This window comes from Lycorma delicatula, chromosome 5 (assembly GCF_047948215.1).
Source record: "Lycorma delicatula isolate Av1 chromosome 5, ASM4794821v1, whole genome shotgun sequence".
NCBI lineage: Eukaryota > Metazoa > Arthropoda > Insecta > Hemiptera > Fulgoridae > Lycorma > Lycorma delicatula.
In genome coordinates this window covers 73,587,575-73,608,068 of record NC_134459.1, presented here as the reverse complement: position 1 = coordinate 73,608,068, position 20,494 = coordinate 73,587,575, and the positions used below count along the sequence as shown (strand labels likewise).

The window sequence follows — 20,494 nt, the reverse complement described above, 5'->3', positions numbered from 1 at the left end:
AATTTCAAACCTTTTAAGTGTTAAGGAACAGTATAATTTTCATATATATATATTATCAAAACATTATCAGCTTAAAAATGCATCGTAACGAATTTGCTTATATTTAAGAGGTTCTCGTTTTTCACAAATCCAGTGTTTTCTATAATCAGTGAGTTGAAGTTTTTGTTTCTTGAATATTGTTGTATTCCAAGAATATATAAAAAAGGTGGTTTTAATTCACTTCAGCTCTGAAAAATATCAATTTTAAACTCATCCGGCAATGTACGTACAATAATAAAGTACTAAAATAGTACTACAGTTTATGTATAATAAATATAAACAAGTCAAATTCATTTCAACATCGTTAATAATTTTTTATTGTCTCAAAATAAAACTAACAATCGGTTACAATATTACAAAAACCATAAATAAATATGATTACATACCATAACATAGTGTGAGGATTCATCGAAGCTCATCAAAAATTACATACTAATATCGCTAATACAGAACATATATTGTAAGTACACACAAAGTTAGGACACAGAATATTGTTAGTTCAACGAAAACAAAAACGTCATAAGAAATCATAAACTAGAATAATAAATGAAAATTTAATATAATTAATAATGAAATAATAATAACTAAAATTTAACTAAGTGAAAAAATGATAGGATAGATATCACTATATTGATTCAGTTTCACCTTAAAACATATAAAGTTAGTTAATAGCCGAACCCTTTCACGCGGATGTTTAGCCGCAATTTATATTTTGTACCGAATCAGTGTAGTTCTTCTCGAATATACGGTAAACTCAGATTTTCGTGGATTTCACTGTTTCTTGCGAACGAAGACAATTCTGTGATGCTCCTCGGAATTTATTTTGTAATCGCTGTATAATTTCAACGTTCTCACTGCTTGCTGCACCCCATAGGTTCAAATCGATTTCAAGATCGTCGTGTACAATAATGTTTTGTAGGATAGTGAAAACTGTGTAACCTCTTGCACAGCAACCAGCACATTTTCTTAAAATTAAAATCCAGTTTTTCTCTCTTTTCTCTTACTTGGACCTTCCATATCAGACAACGATCAAGATGAAGAACAAGGTACGGTAACGGTAAACTTTGAGCATGTTATGTGAGAACGCCTTCGAGTTGGACCCGTCGGCAGTTTTATCTCCTCACTGCATATGATTCGACATTGCTTGATTAACCCTAATATTTCATCTTGACAGCCATCCGTTGATTTGGTTCAACTCACATTATATTTTACTTGAAGCTAGAGTTGGATCAATATCAACAGGATGACAAGGACATCGGCAAATGAAGCGACAGTGATGTAGTCATCATAAGCCATAGTCGTAAGGTCCGCTGTGAAGATAGAATATAAAAAAGGTTTTAACAGTGATTCTTGAGGAACACCCTACTAAGTGTAAAAAACACAGCCAACATCGAATTATCCTTCACCTGTGAAAAACTTCCGTTCAGGTAACTACGGAGAACCAATAATGCGGTTGTGGTAGTCTTTTTTCAACCTGTATTACAGGCCAGTCAGCCAGGCCTTCTGAACATCAAGAAGGCAGCCAAAGAGTATTTCTTCTCCTTAAGGCTCTTGCTGACTACAAGTCTATATGTTTGCTCAATAGTAGAGTAACCACCTCGGAAACCAACCTGATGATATATATCATGAGCATGTTGAAGAATAGGGCACAGTCTGAAGAAAAAAATGAGAAAAAGACATATTGAACCAACATTTTAGACAAATGGGTAACAGGCTTACTTTCCCATACAAAGACACCTTATGTACCGGATTATCTGGTTTCGGGTCCAAAATTATTATTGAAACTTTCCAATTCGTCGGGAAGCATAGTGCGCAGGATACCTTTAAAGTGGTATGGTACATAGAGAATGGCTTTGAAAGGCAGCATAAGTAGCTTTTTTTTTTAATAATTGAGTCAAAGCCTTTTGCTAATCGTGTTCCTATCAGATTACTTTCAGAACCTCAATGATGAAAATTTATTTACAGGAAGACTCGTAGAAATCGGGTTGCTCAATAATTCAAGAATTTTCTCCTCACCAGCCCCTCGTATGTCAAGTGACTCAAAAATTTTACTCAGTAAGTAGCAAATTGGTGAGCCTTCTCTCCATCGTTCTGAGACCATGACCCATCCAACTTCTTCAAAGGAAGAAATGAGGGTGAAAATTCTTTGTAGCTCTCTACGTAGCTGTCTCTACGCAAAGGAGAAAGATTCTCGAGGTAATTATTTAATTTCTCATTTTTTAATAGACCTCAATAGTTGTTTCAACCTACGGGCAGTCCTGTTCAAAGATATTATTTTATTCTCTAGTCTAATAAAATATTGCCATTTTCTCTTAAGCTTCCTTTTAGTAGCAATAAGGTCCATCACCTATCTTGGGTAGTCCATTCCTCCCCGCCTCAAATGTTCAAACTCAGGAGCACTGGAAAGCTTCCTGCACGATCGAGGTCATATACTGTCGATATCAGCGGAACACTTCAATGGTACAGGCAAAACCAGTTCGTCTTCTACCCAGCTTCAATATGAGTTCCAGTCGATCCTATTGTTATGGAGGACGGGCAGTTTCATTTTCTTTATCACCAACGTACTAATGTTAAATAGGACAGGGGAATGACAGATCGAATCGTAGCTGTTTCTAATTTCAGAGTACAATGATGAAATTACTGAAGTGACGTAGAAGTCCAGCAGGTCTGGGAACTTGACACTGACCCTTGGGGGAAAGCTTTTAAGATAATTACCAAAAGGCTAGGTAGACAGGTGCCAACGTTGAGTAAGGAGGAAGCGGAACGACAAGTTAGAATTCTTTTCCCTAGACCTGAAAATCTGAATAGGGAAACAATTGTTTGTGAAGGTGGCAGATTCACAGAACAAGAGGTAATGGAGGCCATTAAAAAGTTGAAAAACCGGAAAAAGTCCAGGGTCGGATGGCATACCTGCGGCCATCATCAAGACTATAGCAGGAATAATACCCTGGGAAATTGTGGATCTGGCTAGTTATGGTCTACAAAACTGTAATTTTCCTGGCTGCTTTCCAGCAGCCAGGACGGGTTTTATACCCAAGGCGGGGGTAAATAATGGATATAGGCCGATTACTCTTATTAATAATACGGGAAAGGTGGTTGAGAGGCTGATAGAAGGCAGGCTTAGGGCAGAGCTTCAGGAAAAGGGCTGTCTACATCCACAACAATATGGATTCAGAAAAGGCCGATCTACCATAAATGCCTTAGAGAAAGTTAAAAATTGGGCTTTAAATAGAAGGAGCGGTACCTGGAGGACAGGAAAATCCCCCTAGTGATAATGCTGGACATTAGGAACGCGTTCGGATCAGTACTCTAGTCATCTATAATTGATGCATTGCATGAGATGCGAATAAGCGAATATCTAATAAATCAAGTTAATCACTATCTACATCAATGGTTTCTTGAGATCAAAACTTTGGAAGGTAAGGCAGTTTTCCAGATGTTTGGTGGCGTTCCTCAAGGTTCTGTGCTGGGCCCAACCTTGTGGAACATTTTTTATGACGCAGTCTTCAGACTGAATTATCCTGAAGGAGTTACTGCAATTGGCTATGCTGATGACATAGCAATCCTCGTTGAGGTTAGGGATGTAGATAACTTAGAACGCAAAGCCAATCTGGCATTAGGAATTATAGATGAATGGTTACAAAGAAGCCAACTACAGATAGCCCCAGGGAAGTCCAGTTGTATTGCCCTTTCCGGCAGAAGACCTATTAGAGGTATAAATTTGAATATCAGAGGAGAGCCAATTATGCAAGTCAATGAGGCAAAATATCTGGAAGTCATACTCGATAAAAATTTGAGACTTAGCAGACACATCGATATGATATGTAGTAGGGTCACTCCAATGGTCAAAGCTCTGAGAGGACTCTTCCAGAACCATGGAACACCAAAAATAGAAACTAGGAAATTAATAACTGCTGCAACAACATCAATGATATTATACGCGGCCCCGGTTTGGGGACATACAATTAGTATTAAACGGAATAAAGGAAAATTGAGAAGCGCGCATAGACTTGACTGTTGAGGGTGGCCGCTAGTTACAGAACGGTGTCCTATGACGCGCTTTGCGTAATAACAGAGGTTCTACCAATAGACCTGCAGATTAAAAGCAGGATGCTTAGATATGAGGGACTACCACAAGACAAGATAGCGGCTCAATTGGAGCAAGAATGGCAGTTGGAATGGTCACGCTCAAGAGTCAGGGATTGAACTAGAAGACTAATCCCTGATATAGGTAGGTGGTATGGAAGTAGATGCGGAAACGTTGACTTCTATATGACACAGTTATTATCGGGGCGTGGATCTTTCAGGCAGTACCTAGCGAGAATTGGAAAAAGGGACACACCACAATGTGTTTATTGTGAGGAAACAGATAATATGGAGCACACTATATTTGTATGTCCTAGATGGGCTGAAAACAGGAGGGTAATTATAACAAATCGATTAACACCGGATAATCTAATTAATTGGATGGTACAAAATCAAGAGAACTGGGACTGGTTCAGAAGGTTTGCTGGAGAGATCCTGAGAACTAAGGAAGAAGAGGGTGGTAGACTGTGATTAAGTTAAGTGGGGAAGGGTGGACAGTATCTCCGTGGAGGGCCCGTATGCCCTGGTATGCGGGTTCCTGCGAAGGGGGAGAACTCCAGGGGAGATGGGAATAAAAGAAAAGACCGAGTCCCGGCCGGCGGTGTGTCTCCCTGCGGGCTTCTAGGCGCTTTGTGGGGTGGGTACCGTCGGTTAGAGGCATAGGCGTAAAGACCGAGACCCGGTTCCCTGCGGAGGGGCTGGGGGACGGCATCGCCGGACCTTGGCCCTAACGCGGGGAATTAGAGGCAGGCAAAAAATAAAACAAAAGATCCATGACCGGGGGGGCCAACCTGCCGTGCCGGATGTAAAGCCGGTGGGTGGGGGACGCCCCCTTTGAGTAGAAGGACACTCTCCCCGACTGAGTATACTTAAATGGATATCCGGTAGAGGAGAGTAGGGAAACAAAAAAAAAAAAAAAAAAGGTCTGGGATCTTTGCCGGCCTCCGTGTCGGGAGTGGTAGCGTCTCGGCCTTTCATCCGGAGTTCCTGGGTTCGAATCCCGGTCAGGCATAGCATTTTACACGCTACAGAAATTTTCATTCATCATATCCTCTGAAGCAATACCTAACAGTTGTCCCAGAGGTTAAAAATAAAAGTTCTGGTATCTTTGTCGGATCCGCAGACCAGTAAGTTGGTTGCAACCTAAAGACAACAATGAGATGAATGTTAACGACGTAACCCTTTAATGTCCTGACTCTAGCAATTATAGGCAGAGAGCTCCAGAGAAGATGTTTCACGTTACAGTCACCATTTATGATAAAACGGGATCCTAGCGTAGAAAAGAACTCAGAGACTGAGCCATCCGTAATCTTGTGATGATCAGGAAAGTAGTCGCCGACAGTCTGAGAGGTACAAGCCACTCTAGGATCTCAAACGTTGTCGTCTGAATTTGATTTGACCTGTAATCTGGAATTTTATGATGCTTAATCGCATTTCTGATGAGGACTGCATTGAGCGAGACCACTGATATTCCAAGTAGCGTCCCTTAGAAATCCTTAGACATCAACAGATTTTGCATATCAGTGTATCAAGCGACACTATTAGATTAGATTTTTGCTGAAATGGAAATTCTATGTTATCAGCTAGTTTTTGTAGCTTGTCTTCGTTACCAGCATGGATATTGAGTTCAACAGCTGTAGCATAAGATTGAGGAATAACGTTGTGATATGCGGTTCGATCTTGTAATACATTAATTAATGAATAATGAACAAAGAAATACACTTTTAAAAATTATAAAAATTTACTTGTAATTATATATCTCAATCATTAATTAATGCTAACCACAGTTTCGATTGAAACTTATTTTTTTTAAAGAAAATGTTACTATTTAGAAATACAAAATGGGTGAGCGCGGACATAGACTGACTCACATATACCTACCCACACATTCTAGCTCAGTAACATATAAAGTAAATCTGATACTGATTGGTATAAAAATTCTATGTTTTTAAAAGATAAATATAAACTAATAGAATTACGGATTATTTATTATCAGTGACTAAAAGACATCTATTTGAAACTATATTCTTTACGTTAGTATTATTTTCTTTGCTAATGTAATTGAAAACAACAAATAAGGTAGATTTCTAATCTTTTAATTGCAATATAAATCACATCATTGGTGGTTTTCTGTTGAGAAAATTTATTTCATGGGATAAATAATGTACGTTTGTTTTGTTTCACTTTTTTCAATTATCTAAAAAAACCTATTATTGTTAATTTTTATTTAAAAACAAAATATATTATTTAATATTATAATTATATTTTATTAATATTAATTATATTATAATTAATATTGATTAAATGACTGCACTAATTTGAATAAAGCGTTAAAATATCATATTAGATAATTACAATTCTATACTGATCTTTTTACAAAGCATATGGGTACACAATACCTTGCTGAATGAAAGGATTGTTTTCACAAGACAGATGTAATTAAATTATACTCATTTTCTTATTATTTTAAGTACAACTAGAACGAGATAAGGCCGGCATGATTTTTCCTTTAGGAGAAGAAATGATCGTCAATTTCTAACTATAAAATTTCTACCGACTATTTTTATGGGATCTCTTAGTAAATTAACTGCGCATTCATCACATTATAATCTGATACTCGTCTGTTTTTTTGAGTTAAATCTTCCATTTCTGTAGCTTCTTTCGTTCAAGAATGAATAAATAAAATTACTTTTCGGAAATATAACTTTGATCCGACTAAAAATGCATAGTAACAATTTGTTTATAATTAAGAGATTCTGGTTTGTCACAAATCCAGTATTTTTTATAATTAATAAATTAGAGTTTAATTTCTTAACAGTTACTGTACATCCAGGAATAAGTAAAAAAGTTTTTTATTAAAGTCAGCTCTGAAATTTATCAATTTCCGATTAATAATCGTCAATCTATGTACAATAATAAAATATTATATATAATAATAAAGATAAATATGTCATTATTCATTTCACTATAAACAAAACGATTTTATTATATTTTTTTACCGGTACGTGGATTAGAATAGAAGTTAAATAATAAAATCTATGTTGAAATATATACTATCATATAAGTAGTTGACAGATAAAGTAAGTTAGTTACATGAAACTCACCATTTATAAACAAGTACTGTAAAAACAAAATAAAAAATAACTATAGTTTCAATTCACAAAACAATATGTTTGAGTGATTGGACATGAAAAAAAAAAGATTTAATTACCTTTATCGAAGATCGGCGCCATCTGTGATCTCTTTCGAATCGGTGAATTAATTTCTTCAATTCGAAATAATTTCTTTGTTCATTATTAATATACGGGCTAACGGAAACTTTATTTTCTGACTTCTATATGGAGATTTTTGGTAGCCAGATATCCTTCATTGCATGGAGTATTTTTTGGAATGGTATCTTGTGACGCCATACGAATTCGGGGAAATAGGATTCCACATGGTGATTTCAGTGATTTAATTCCAATATTTCAGTGATTTCACCAATATTTTCAGTGATTTCATTCCAATATTTTCAGAGATTTCATTCCAACATTTCAGTGATTTCATTCCAACATTTTTAGTGATCGCACAAGCGTTCAATGGTTTGAGTATGAGTATCAACGAAGTGATGATTCAAATTATAATGGCCAACCATTCCGTTTACAGTGCATCGCTTTGGTATGTACGCCAGGAATCAAAATGCAATACGCTGCCGTCATTAATGATATCTTTGATAGCATTTAGCAGAGTTTGATACGATCTGCCAGCAACTTTCACTACGAAACACTCACCGTTTTCACAGCAAAAGAAGTCAAAATATCATTGTAAGTGGATGCAACAAGCATGATTTTTGCTCCTCAACAGTCGCGCATCGATTTCAATGAACATACCGTTTCCCCCAATTTTATTTTGCATATGTTGTTCAGTATAGTTGACACACATATTTTTAATTAAATTTATTCATTTAACTAGAGTGTTCCGTTTAATTCCCGATTCCAGCTGACTTCGAACAACGGTTGATATTCTAACATCAAACTACAGGATAGCATTTTCAGTTATGTACGATATTGACTTCCTACTGGCAACTACGTTTGTTGCAACGTCATACTCACGGTCAGTTTTGTAAAGCCGTGTAGTGTGTCCGTTTTGTCGTGCCCTGGTTTCTGGTAGAATGCCACCCGGTTGCAGGAATCCAACGGCATCACTTAGTTGGCGAAATCCAAAAATTCACATAAAACTCAATATTATTAAATTAAACTGCTTTTACGAAAACGCGCAGAACCGGTTCTTATGTAACTGGCTGCATTACATTAAATACAGATGCAGAGTTGAATTTACGTTATTGTGATAAGGAACTTACTTTTATCTTAAAACAATTTTTGGATTTACGTTATGAATGATTCCAGATTCTTTGTCTAGTTTATTTGCCTTAAAATTTAGTTCTTTCAAACATTCTGCGTAATTGAAAGTTAGTAATCAGATTTTTTTAACTGAAATAAGTGGAAATATATACATTTTTTTAAAATTTGGATTTAAAAAACGGAATATTTCTAAAATATACAATTCCAAAAAAACATCAATTTAATTTCCCTTTCAAAGTATAAATATAACGCTGATATAATTTTACCAAAACTTTAATTAATATAATGTAAACAGCGAACTTTTACATAAGGTCAATGCCTTTTTCTCCATATTTTTTCGTGAAGCTTACACGATATATTCTGTTTTAGTGATTACTCGGACCACAATAAACATAAGTATCTAATTATAAGAGACTCTAAAAGTGTACTGCAAAGCTTGAATTGCAGGAACTCCGAGCCAATAATTCAGAAAGTTTATGCCTCTCTTTCATATATAACGATAAAGGTGATATTTGTTTGGATTCCAAGCCATTCCGACATTCACGGAAATAAAAAGCTTTAGCCACTTCACCAGAAGCGACTAAAAGAGCCTTGTAAATGAACTCCGAGTGGACTTGATTAGTCCACTCGGACTAATAAACCCGCAATAAATTAAATACCCAGTGAAACAAATTTTGGTTGCTAATTGCGCCCACGGGCCTACATGGAATTAGGGAGATTGTTTTCAAAGAACCATTCATCTCTCGCAACAGACAAAGCCAAGTTATCCTGACACGAAGGAGGACTGGACGCACTAAATTAACCCAGGCCCATCTACAAGGCAGTCCTAGATCTTTTCTCCTAGACTGTCCAAAATTCGAAGTTAGTCGTCACACTTATAATTAGGTCAAAATATGACGATGATGCTTAATCGAGGGAGGGTATCAAGACGATTTTACATTTTTTACATGAAAAAAAAAATGATGTACTAATTTTACCAAATTTTAATATGCATAACGGTCATTGTGTAACTCTGCTTAGACAGTGGTGATGTTCTAATGGTCAACTTATATTTATTAGGTCTTAAACAATAGTAAGCTTTTAACTATATTCTGTTACTCTAAGTAGCTAATGACTTTATTGTTAATGCGATTATAAATAAGTGAACGAAAAAAAAAAATAATAAAAATACCAAGTTTTGTCAAAAAAATCTTGAAGTTTAATGTGGGTTATTAAATATAAAAAAATGTTAACCTGGTTAATAACAAAAATAACAAATTTTAAAAATATTTATGCACTTAGATGTAATATATTACTAAAAAAAAATTTAATTGATTTCATTTGAACTAAACAGGCTTTATTTTTAAATTGACTAGGATTTGGAACCTGGGTTTATACACTTCAGACCTCATCTACGTAATTTTATTTTAAAATTGTTTAAAAATATTTGTTTAGTGTGAATTTTAAACGGGTTAAACTGGACTCTTCATAAATTTAAAAATAATATTTTACCGTAACAGTTTGTAAAAATGTTTTGTAAGTATTTTTTTGTAATATTATAAAATATAAATGGTTTAATTTTAAGCTCATATACATTAAAGGAATTATTTGAAATTTCATCCACTTATATGAAAAGTATAAAGATCTAAAAGGATTTTTTATCTAAAACTGCGTTTAGATTTGTAAACATATATTTTATACACGTAGTGCTCACCTAAAACAAAATTTTAGCTTGTAATACGTTTTAGAGATTGAGTGGTATTTTCTGTTTTAATACATTCAGCTGGATATTATTTATTTTAAATATTGTTAATAACTTCTGTTTTTTTTTTTTTTGTTATAAGAATGGCTTAACAATTGTATATCTGGTGTTCCAGTTACACTATAATAAAAAAAAAAATATAATATAGGCAAGATATTAGATAAGATAAAAGGAAAATAAAGATAATCTGAAGAGTTTATTTGGAAAAAGAAATGTTTATATATATAAAAAATATACTCTTATAATTCATACATATTCCACCTATACTCAGTTCTTCATTTTCTTTTGATCACTTCCGTAGCAAAAATTACTATTTAATTAGGCTACTAGTAAGGCAAAGGTAGGTAAATAAAGTTTTTATTCAGATTTAACTGAAAAAATGCAGACCTATTTCTATTTCTGAAAATAAAATTTAGAGAAATATATTAAACAACTCAAACAAAATTAGAAGATTCTAAATTCAATTCCATCTAATTTTTTGTATTTTTAAATTAATGCCTTAAATTTAAATATGACCTCAAAGAATTTTCCTTTATTTTCTGGAAGTTTCTATGGTGTTATAGTTGTCTCTTGAAAATAATGTCAGTGAAAAATATTTTAAACGAAAATCTCGATGTCTACGGTATATCAGTGCTGATTATTTTAAAACTTATTTTTTAATTATTTTAATTATCACCTTTTAATACTTGATTTTTACATCTTTATGCTAAATAATATAGTATTTACGTTAATTAAAATATTTCACGAGAAGTTTTAACAAAATTTAAGATAAGAAAATAATATTTATTATTGCATTAGATAATTTTAGCTGCCGTTTGTTAGTAAGTACTTAACAATATTTCGCTGTGTTTTACCTACTTTTATTTTAAATAAAACTATAAAATTGTAAATAAAACGCTAATTTAAAAATGAATAAAATTTATCTTTCATCAATCCGAAAACAATATTTATTTTATGGGTTTCCTTAATCTTTAAATCAGTAGAGTGTAGTGAAACCTCTTTACTGATGAGTTACCAAGTACCAATTCAACAATAGACAGTATGTTTGCTGAGAATACTGCTATTCTTACCATCTACCAAGATATTACGGTAGCATTATTAGATCAAGAATTTTTCGGACGTTCCATAAGAATGTTTATGTGGGAATATATGTTTACATAATTACATGAGAATAGACGTAATTCGAAGATATTCAGTACACGTTACCTTAAACAAATATGTCAAAGATACTGTTCTTCGACATATCTGTTATCGAATTTTTTTAATAAAAAAGTAATTCCGTAGTTAATAACGTTTCGTATTTTGTTCTACATCTCGGTCGTCTTCTTATATTGAAAAATCATATTTAATAAAAATGCAAGGTGTTGGATATTGATCGTAGTGGTTGATCTGGTAAATCCCGCTAATTTACATATTTGAAGATGACTACTTGTAAATGGTTAAGAAATTAGATTAGCTCTTGTGGTATGCAGTTTTTTATACTTCTTCTCACACGAAAATCCTTACAGGATGCAAAATCATTAGGGAAATCCTTAAACTTCCACGATTATGAGTGATAAATACAATTTAAAAGATCCCATTATTTTGATATATATTAATACAGCAAGAATAATAATAAAGCAAGCTATTTTTAAATTTGAGAAATATCAGCAGAGGCTCTATTAATATACCAATTATTTGGGTTGGGCCAAAATTTAATTGGCAGCAGGAAATACGAAATTTAACAGATTAAATTTTAATTAATATAATTTCATATACATATCTCTGATTTAATAACATTTTTTATTATTATTATTTGAAATTGTATTATTTTATCATTTCCCTTTTTTGAGAATGCTTGTTTCAAGTAAAATCGTAATCTGATAAATTTTATTTCTGTTAACCTACTAAATCCTTGTTACATATATAAAATTTTTCCGTTTTTTTTTTAATTTTGTAACAAATTACTTATTAAATCCAACTTTGAAAAGACTGTAATTCTGTAGAATAAAAATCTGATATGGACACACATGACTTCCTTGTACGCCTATTAGATTGGATTTAACGTTTTTTTTTTAAATGAAAATTACATAAGTTTTTATTTCATTAAAAACTTCTGACTTTTGTCATATTCTTTGTTTTTGTTATTATTGAATTTGTATTATTCATCGTAAAACTTTTTTTACAATGAGATGTTAAAAATTATTAATAACTCAATATATTTAAATTAAAAAAAAAAAAAAGTTAATAAAAAGATGTGCCTTCCCCTAAGATCCAAATACTTCATTAATTAAAATTTTATTTTGCTATAACTCTTGAACTAATGAAAATAAGTACCACATTATACAGAGTGTCCCATATAAAACGCAACCCATCAATCACTCATCCATGAAATTTCAAAAGTCAAGATTACTCCCCTACTCGTTACTGAAATGGACTCGTCCAACATTTGAACATCGCGGCGACGCAGTAGAACACTACCGATAGAAACAACAATGCAATCATAACGTTCAGTGTATTGCTAGAGACAAGATGGTGATTTCGCTAGATGAACGTGTTTTCATTGTTGAGTCGTACTTCAGTACGAAATCAGCGGTTGCAGTGCAAGATTTGTTTCACCATAAGTACCCAGATAAACCAGCTCCTAACAAAACATCAGTATTAAGGTTAGTTGCAAAATTTAGAGAGACCGGTTCTGTTAATAACAAGGAAAACAAAAGATCTGCGTCAGTGTTGAATACAGATACAGTCACTGAAATCAAAGACCGATTACTCGTCTCGCCAAATAAATCGATCAGACGTTTGTCTGCTGAAATTAATTTGTCTAAATCACTCGTTCATCGGGCGACCAAACAATTACAATTACGAACTTATCGGATTCAAACGGTTCATCGACTTCTTGAGCCCTACAAAAAAAAACGGCTACAATATTGTTAACGGTTCTGTCGATTTCTGCGTGAGGGAATTAATGTTATGGATTTGTTATTTTTCACAGATGAAGCACGGTTTCATTTGGATGGCTAAGTAAACAGCCAAAACAATAGAATTTGGAGTGCTGAAAATCCCCACGTTTATCACGAAAAACAATTACACCCGCTGAAGTTGGGCGTGTCGTGCGCGATATCGCGGAAGAAAATAATCGGTCCTATTTTGTCGAGTACACCATTAATGCAGAACGATATCAGGATATTTTATTTCAGTTCATTGCACTCTTGGAAGAGGAAGACAGACAATGCTGGATACAACATGACGGTGCGACATCGCACTACGCAGGTTCAACTTCTGATTTCGTTGAGGAATTCTTTAGTAATCGTGTTATCGGTCGAGGCTTGTGGCCACCAATATCTCCAGATTTGACTGCGACGGATTTTTTTCTACGGGGTTACCTCAAAGAAAAAGCCTACAGCAACAAACCACGAACACTTGAACAACTGAAAGTATTATAAGTATTATATTAATATTGAACAAGCTGTATTAAATATCCTGCCACAAACTTTGAAAAAAAGTTGCAAGAAACGCTGTAAAAGGAATTGAAGCTTGTATTCAAGAAGATGGTGGCCACTTCCAACATTTACTCTAAATGTAAGGTAATGGATGGTAATAATAAAAACTTACCAATATAAGGTTGGGTTGCGTTTTATATGGGACACCCTGTATATCATTGAAAAGCTCTCAATGAGGGCTTATGTCTGCAGTTAAGAAAAAGTTTAAATTCCAATTATTTTTTAATTTGGGCTTTTTGAGACATATTCGGTTCAGTCGATTGCAATCAAAAGGGGAGATGCACAACTAGATGTTACAACAGTCTTAAATACAAAATTTCAACATCAACGGATAATCGTTTTTGAGTTATGCGAGATACATACGTACGTACAGACAAAAATCGTACAGAAAAATCGACAAACGCTATCGTGTTATTACTGCATATATTTTACCCGATTTTTTGTGCTCTGTTTTGTCTACCATAATTCATCTTTTTTCAAACCATCAAAACTTTATTAAATATGAACATAGTCGTCATTCCCAGTAATAGACAGTAATACAAATTTATTTTTTATAGACAATGACACTGAATTCAGCCTGAAGAAGACGAAATTGATGTAGACACGAAATTGATTAATATAGACAACGACATTAAATTTAGTAAAAGAAGGTCTAGGTTATTTATTTGTACCTGATGCTATTTAAGATTTATATAGTAACGGTGAAAATTTTGGGGAGGAGATCGTGAGAAAGCTACTGATAAAATTTCCTAATTATTGGTTCAGTAGTTTTTGAGGGTATCAGGAACAAACGAAGAAGAAGTTATCTCTTTATATAGTAGTGAAAGGGCTTGAAGTAAGCATTTAAAACCCACAATGCTGATTTATACTACGCAGTTTTTTGTAAAGATTAAACAAAATATAGTAATTAAATTCCTACTAAAATTACATCTCAGAATATATTAATAGTATAACAGAAGTGTAATAAACGAGAAACAAGTTACGTAAAAATTATGTAAGGCGTTTTTTATTTTTTTTTTTTTTTTTTTTAGAAAACAATGTTTAATCATTAGTGAATAAAAGTTCAATAAGAGTAATTATTATATTTTATTTTTCGTGTATATACGTAGAACGTTATTTCTGTAGCATATTTACACATTACTTTTACTTCAGTGGATGGTGGTTCTATTTTTGGAAACTCAAATAAAGTCTAAAATAAACCTTTTATATAATCTTACATTTGAATTACGTATAAGAACATTTATTTACTTAATATTTTTTATTTTATTTTTTTTGAAACACATTTTATAGAAACATTTACAGAAATGAAAATTTATTTGTTGAAAATGAAAATAAGAATTAATTACCAAAGAGATCATAAGCTTCCTAACATTTTTACTTATAAGTAACAACTGTTAAAGCAATCGAAATTGATTTTTCTGATAATATTGATTTATTTTTCAAAAAAAAAGCCATTAAAAATTAGTTTATGCTGATAAAATTATTAGAAAAATGTAGATATATATTGATAAGATTTAGATAATATGTAGTTATAAGATATATTTTAGCAACAAAGAAAGAGACATTTTTAAAATGCTGCAAGATAATGTAGAAAATTATACTAATAATTTACCAAATAAAGAGATTTGAGAAAATTATTGAAGAAAGTTTCTGTCAAAATCTAGTAGCAAAAAGAAAGTCAACCTCATGTTAAGGCAAACGAGAATATTATAGAAGATAATCATGATACAAACGTTAGAAAGAAATTAACAATGTACTGATAAAATTTCATAAAACATAACATATTTAATATAACTAGAGTTTAAAATAATATATAAAATAATCTTAAATAAACCTTAAATAACCTTAATATATAAAATAACTCGTTTTATTTTTTGTTGTGTCCAACCAGATTTCCAGCTACTGCCGGGTCTGGGTGTGTGTGTATAGGCAAATACAATTACTGCTATCGGCTTGCCAGGCTTGATGTATCTGCAATGTAAGTATAAATGTACCGGTAATCATGTTGTATGAAATACAATCAGATCGACCACTCCTAAGATGTATGGTTAATTGAAACCCAACCACCAAAGAACAGCGATATCCACAGTATCAACAAAAAGTCTTTCTTAATGATCTTACAAAATCGAGTAAAACAGATTTCTGACCAATTACATCAATAAGATTTTTCAATCATTTATAAATAATTTTAAATTTACAGTAAAGTATTTAAAATATAGATCTGTAAATATAATTTAAAAACAATGAATATTGTTTATGAATTTATTACTGATGCGCCGCTGGCTTCAAGATTAACACGCAAAACACTTGTTTCATAGAAGTTCTTAATTTTTTCCTTCATACCATTGAAATAACTTTTTTTTGTTGATTGGGCCTCTTATTGAACGATTTCAACTTTATTTTATATTAAAAATAATCCGATCGGTGCTCCGTCCCCTGGATCCAAGTCGGCGTAGGCAAGCTCCAAGAAGGACTTAAGAGCTCCCCAGGGCCCCAGAACTCGATTCACTCATCATTAACGTCTAGTCAGGACCTCTATGCAGAGTTTGTTACTCTCATGGTTGTGAGAATAATATTTATAAATAATAATTAAAGTATTCAGGCTTTATAGAAACCCGAAAAAAGAAATTATATTACAAAAGACAAAATCGTAGTAATTAAAGTACACAGACCTTTGACAAGAAAACTTATTTCTGTTGCCACGGTGACAGAAATTAATTTAATTTTTTCTTCTTTAATGATTATCTTTAATTGAAAACTTCATCCAGGGGGGTTGAGCCTAGATCTATGGCTTAAAACCTTCCTTGGGATTACATGAATTTGAAAGGGATCGGTTGGTTGGTTCTCGCTTAATGGAACAACAAACAAACAAGGCGACAAACATTCGGCTTTATGTATAAGAAGATATTAAATAAATTTACGAAATCCAAACGTACTTTGAATTATAACACTGGCTTTTATGCTTCATTGCAATTTTAAATTCCACATCGAAGTAATTTTTTTATTTTAATTTCAATGTGATAAAAAATCTGTTAATTTCGTCCAAACAAGACTATTGAAACTTAAAAATAATTATATGAATATATTTTATAGCCTGTAACCTAAAATTTGTTCTTACTTACTACAGAAATTTGACTGTATTTAAAAACCCCACTATCTAAATTTAAAGGTGGATTTTTTAATTTTTTTTTTTTTTTTTTTTTACGTTTGAGGTCATATTGGACCACTTTAGTTATCCATATTTCAGTTCCTATTAATTTCTGTATTAGTCCGGCCTTTCGATTTTGCTGAAAGTTTGCAATATCCACCAGACAACTATGTAATGTTTTTTCAAATAAAATATTAATAGGATGTGGTCAGTATAATATATTCCTTCCTTTTTTTAATTTCAGTAGTTATAATTCATTCACAGTTTCACAATTTATAAGATAAATAATCGAAAAGTTAATGTGTTATTAAAGACGAGAAATGTTCAAACGACTTAAGAGGTTATTCCGATAACACAAAATTTGGTTGATATTATTTTTATTTAAATTAATTTATGCCGGTACAGTTAACACATATTTTCATACTAGAATAGTTTATTCAGTACTCTGAAGAGACCTTATTCTTGTTGTATGTTAAAAAATACCCGTACCCGTAATATAAAAAAAGAATTATGTAAAATTTTCTCAAATACTTAATTTTTTAAATAAGTAAAAATATTAACAAACCTTTTCAAAGAAAATAAAACTATACTAAAGGTTTTATAGAGAAAAAAAACGGGAACAAAATTTAAAAAAAAAATGATATAGCAAACGTAAAGAAAAGTAAGCGAATTTCTTTTAAAAATGATGGAACATTTTTTAACAACGATAAAAAGCCGTCGTAGTATCAAAAAAGTTCCTATCAACTGGGTATCCAAGACTGTAATCATTAGAAGAAAGAAAAGTGTTAGATCTTCTGAAACACTTAAACAATCTTAACAAATAAAATTACAAATAATTCTCTTTCTTTTTTAAATACCATTGAATATCACAAAAGAATTTAAAAATAATCGTAGCGTTACTTCAAAATTATTACAAGTAACGAGTGGAGCGGGGTACACTGCAAGGGAACATCGTTGAATATTAAATATTGATGAAAATTTATTATCTACTTGCAACCTATTTTTTTTTACGCTTGTATTGTCATGCATCCACTATAATAATATGTTGTGGAAAATATGTATAGTTTATTAATAAATCATGTTTCTATGTTTATTCTAAAAATTCACTCCTACGAATGTATTTTACGTATATTAAATGAAATATACATATTATTATTAAGGTTATTATTAATGAGGTTATTATTAATGAAATAACCTCCCTTACTATATTATGAATTTAAAAAAATTAAATAGTTTTTACAAGTGGTAATAAAGTTTTATTTTATCTGTTCTGAAAAAAATCGACCCTTAATTTAAATCCTAGTTTATAATCCTTATGATTGCTGAATATTCGAAAGAATTAGATAATTGTTTTTTATATTACACGTTATGATTAGAGGTGTTTTTTTAAGATTATTATTTTCATAGTAATCATTACTCCGATTGATTATTCAATGGCTGATGTAATTGGTTAAAAAAAAGCTATTGAACTTTTAATCCAAATTGAGTAGGGCTCTAAAAAATTATATCTAATTAATAATGTCTAGAACAGAATGATTAATTCGTATTTATAAAATAATAGATTAGCTACTTTTTAAATATTTTAACCAACAAATTATCTTCTAGTTATACAAAAAATTAAATAATGATCAACCTTACCAACAAATTTAAATTAATCCTCAAGTACTTTTAGTCATTCTAACATCTTCAGGAAAGAATTTTTCTAATTTAAAACATTAAATTAAATATGTAATAAAAAAATTATAAAATATTAAAAGCGTAGGAACTGATAGTCAATTTATAAAATTAATTATGTCCGTTACATAAGAATGTCACAGTTGATCGTGGATACCGGTGTTCTTTGGTGGTCGGGTTTCAATTAACCACACATCTCAGGAATGGTCGAACTGAGACTGTACAAGATAACACTTCATTTACACTTATACATATCATCCTCATTCAGCCTCTGAAGTAATATCTGAACGGTAATTCCCGGAGGCTAAACAGGAAAAAAAAGTTGTTGTGAATAGCAATGGTTGGAGGGAAAAAATCAGGTTACGTAACTTGATGGTTACTAATTATTTAACTAAAATATTACATGGTCGAATGACAGAAAGTACTTCAGGATTAATATAAATTTGTTGGTAAGGTTGATTTTTGTTTAATTTTTTATATAACTAATTTCATATACCAACTGTGCCATGATTGAAAAATTCAACTAATTTTTTTTTGTCTGTCTATTAGTATTCAAAACTGGTACTTCTGAATGGACCATAAGTAAATTTCAGTCGTGATAATCAAGTGAAGAGAGGTCCCCGACGAAACCCCTCACTAAAGCTTACAATGCTTCAACTCCACATATATTACAAAAAACATTTGCGCATGTGCTACAAGTAAAGTTCAATACTTAACGTAGCACTACAAATAAATCAAAGGAAGAAAAAGTAAAATCAATGTCATCAATGCCAATATATAAAAAATAACACTATAGATGCAATAAATATTCGTCGGTAAAATTATGAATTTAGATATTTCATAAAAAAATTGTTAAATAGTTTTATAAATGTAATTAAAATCGTTCTAATATGAGTTAAATATGTTTTTGTGTGTAAATTTTTTTTTTCTCATATTTGTACAACTTTCAAGAAATTTCCTCTTATATTTTGGAAAATTGATGGGAACATATTTGTTCTGTACTTTTATTCATTCCAATTTTATTTATTATTTTTAGGTTGTCTTTAAGGGTTTGTATAATAAATCCCTATGAAATTATGACATTAAATATTCAATCCTTAACGTTTCTACTGAATATTATTATTTAATTAATTTTTATAACTACTTAAGTGGGATAATTATATAAAATTCAAGAACCATAAAATTTATCTTAAAAAATTATTCTATCAGTTTTGATAGAATTAATTTCTTTTATCATAATTAGTAAATGATTTTCCATATATTTTATCACAGGAATACGGTAAAATGAAAATATTAATCTAAAAGAAATATTATAAATTAAAACCTGTACGCTCATAAAGTCCTACGTTCTACAGTGTTAAAAAGAATATTACATGAATATCACGTGTTTGTATTTATGATTAATTTCATAAAAGTACAATTAAATAATATAAATTATGATTAAAAGTGAGTGAAATAAATGGCAGATTGTAACTGTCAATGTCAACAACATGAAATATAATAAAAAGACACAAATATGACAACTTGATTGAATTAAAAAAACGTTTATTAGGAAAAATTATGTAAAACCGTTCATTGTACTTTTGTAAATCCTGTTTTAATAATAGTAACAGTATTTTGAACAATGATAAATTAACAAGAATTTTTGTAGTTAAAATAAAACTTTAATTTACGATAAGATAGACTAAGAAGAATTCTCTTGTTCACAGGTTTTATGTTAAAAATATAAAAAAGAAAATCAAAATTTTATAAATAATTAAAAAGAAAGTAAAAATATGTGATAGGTAAAATTGTATATTTGGATGAATATCCTGTATAAAAATATTATTACCACCTAAAAATAACGTGTTGAGTTTCAAGCACAGAATACAATCATTTTACTTTTAATGATATTAATTCCGCCTATGGCAGTATAAGAAAAATACGAGGGACTATAAGTTGATGATAGAATAGGAAACGAAAGGAGGGAGATTTAACTGACTTT

At 31.4% G+C, this 20,494-nt stretch overlaps 1 long non-coding RNA gene across 4 annotated transcripts in view; it reads left to right on the top strand.

Moving 5' to 3' along the window:
- LOC142324455 (uncharacterized) overlaps window positions 1-19,399 on the top strand; it is a 196,396-nt gene extending 176,997 nt beyond the window's left edge. For all 4 annotated transcript variants that reach the window (XR_012756293.1, XR_012756295.1, XR_012756294.1 and 1 more), the window contains exons 2-3: window positions 15,580-15,666; window positions 19,060-19,399. This is a non-coding gene — a long non-coding RNA (uncharacterized LOC142324455). The remainder of the gene's footprint in view (window positions 1-15,579; window positions 15,667-19,059) is intronic.
- The last annotated feature ends 1,095 nt before the right edge of the window (window positions 19,400-20,494 follow it).